We start from the raw sequence: 2,774 nt of genomic DNA on the forward strand, positions 1-2,774 counted from the left end.
ACCGGCCTCCCTGGCGGCTCCAGGGGCAACGGAGGGTAGCGGCCGCTGAAGCGAAACCGGAGCCGGCCCGCAGAGTCGGCAGAGCTGGGCAGGGGAGGAGGGGGGCTCTGGGCGGGCTGGTGTCCGGGTCTCTAAGACTGTCCTTCCATTGCCTGTGGTCCCCCCGCCCCCGCCCCAAGGCCGGGACCCTGTCTGCCTCCACGTGCCTGGGACGCGGTTGCATCCCGGAGCTCCCTCTCCCAGTTCGCATGATTTACACCCGCTCCGCGCTGAGGCCGCTTCCCAATCAGGAATATCGACCCCGGGTGGGGCCCCCGGGCCGCATCGATCCCTCTAAGGCTCGGGATTTAAAAATGTCAAATTTGCCTTTTCCAGGAGGGTGGAGGGGGCGAGGGCCTGGAGAAGGGCAGTTGGGAGGGGGGCGGACCGCGGGGCATCGACCAGGCGCCTGTGCCCTGAATGAGAAGCGACCTGGCCGTGGCCCTGACACTGCCTGCCCATCTTGGGTTGCAGTAGCCACAGGATGGGAGTAGGAAGGAAGTCCTACTCCCTCTCTTCATTCCAAGGAGGCCTCACTGTTGTCCTGGGGTATTCCCCGAGGGAGAAGCCCCAGGGGAACATAGAGACCCCAAAATGTAGAGAGAGAAATCTGGAAAAGATCCCTAAATGTGAAGACAGACAGCCCAGCCGGTTTGGCTCAGCAGTTGAGCCTCGACCCAGGAGCCAAGAGGTCAGGGCACATGCCACGATGCAGGCTCATTCCCCAGTAGGGGGCTTGTAGGAGGCAGCCGAACAATGATGTTTCTCATCTCACTGGTGTTTCTATTTCTCTAACCCTCTCCCTTCCTCTCTCTCTAAAAATCAATAAAAACATATTTTTTAAAAAATGTCAAGACATGTCGACACAAGGAGAAGGGCTGCAGGAACAAAGATATAGAGGGTCCAAGAGATACCCTTGACATAAGGAAGAGCAAGGCAAAGGGAAGGTGGCTGGAAGACACACTGAACAAACGGAGATTCAGAATCACCCAAAATCTCTGCCCTGGAGACCAGGGAGATTCAGAGCTGGGGAGAAAGATCAACCTCTTGGTGTGTTTGAGAGTGGGTAGGAGAGTGGAGACAAAGTCAGGTGAATAGAGTAATTAGGGACAGAAATTAGAATATGATTAGCATTATCCTCCCAAGGTGTCAACTGGTCCTGAGATCCAAGGTCAGAATCCCAGGGACCAATAGCCCAGGCCCCGAAGAGGTAGGCTGTCTTGGAGGTCTGATGGTCTGCCTCTTCCCTTCCTGAGATCCAGCTCCTCCTCTCTGCTCACCACAGGCCTGGGGAAGCCAGAGGGTTGAGATCATATCTTATATTAGAGACTGCATATGTGACGGAGACGGTGTGTGGACTATAGAAACCTGGTAGCAACCACTTCCTCAGCAGCTGGGTCTCCAGACTTTGGGGGATAAATGTCCACTACTTTCAGGAAGCTTGAGCAAAGGATGATGTTTGGGGGTGGAGGTGGGGAAGGGAGCAGTTGTCCAGACCAGCATTCTCACAGGTAACATCTATCTTCCCAACCCCAGCAGCACCCCTCAGCTGTCACCATGCACACTGCCATTTCCTACAGAACTGAAGACAGAGAGCTGACAGCAAGTGGTGGTGGGGAGGGGCACAGACAGCAAGGAGCGGCTGCAGCTCATCCTCAGACATTCGAAGCTCGCTGACAAAATCAGGCCGACACTTCCCTAACACTAACACACACAATCACTGCCCCCCACGCGTGATCCACAGCCATCAATCCCTGTCACACACCACCTTTGTGTGCATAGACACGCAAAACCGCACAGTTCCTCCCAGGTCAGACAAAAGCTTCTAGCCCTAAGGCCTGCCCACACCCTTTCTTGGCATCTCAGATTTGAAATCGCCTAACCTGAAGAGGGCTGAGGTCCCTGTCCCTGCTTTCCAAATTCTGCAGCCAGGGCCGGCCCCGACAGCTGAGAGGCCACGCATAAGTAAGTCAAGTACCAAGGTCGAGGCGAAGAACCGGGAGCTGACCAGGCGGACGCGTCCCTCACGCTCCCTCCTGCCACAGGCCTCTTCCCCGCACGTCCACTCGCGGCCCGCCAGGCCCGCCGCCCGCCTGTCAGAAGAGTAATGAATGCGCGCTCGGGGCCCCGGGCCCCCTCGGAGTCGTTCATCACTGCCAGCACCGCCCACCTCTCTGCTGCTCGCAGGGAGGGTTAAACGGTCCTGGCAGCCAGAGCCCCTCTCCCCGCATCTCGACCACTAATTGTCAGATTGAAATGTTGATTTGTCAGCTGGAAGCTAGCGCCAAAGAATCCGCAGTAAAAACCCGACTCCTTGAACTTCCTCTGGGTTCTATTGGGGCGGAAGGGTTGAATTTCACTTAAGAGATGGGGGATAGAAGCGTAGTATCATTCCGTTCCGATAGAGGCGCACCGGGCCGCAGACCCTCCGTTTCCCTAAGGGGGCTCGTCCTAGGCGCAGTTCCATTTATACAGACCGAACACCGACCCTAGGCCTTCGGGCCCCCAGATTCCCAGCCGAGGGTATCTGGTCCACCAGCCTCTAGTCTCTGCAGGTCGAGTCCCCGCTTCCTTACGGGAGCCCCCAGGCAGCCGTTCCCCTGCCCGCCTTCAGGGACCCCCCGGGGCCATGTCCTGCCCTCTCTCCTCCAGGTGCTCCCAGTCGCCCTCAGCCCTGCGTTCTCCCGCAGGACGCGCCCTGTTGCAGGTCCGCTCTCGCCCTGCCCTGAGCGCCT

This window comes from Myotis brandtii, unplaced genomic scaffold, assembly GCF_000412655.1.
Source record: "Myotis brandtii unplaced genomic scaffold, ASM41265v1 scaffold517, whole genome shotgun sequence".
NCBI lineage: Eukaryota > Metazoa > Chordata > Mammalia > Chiroptera > Vespertilionidae > Myotis > Myotis brandtii.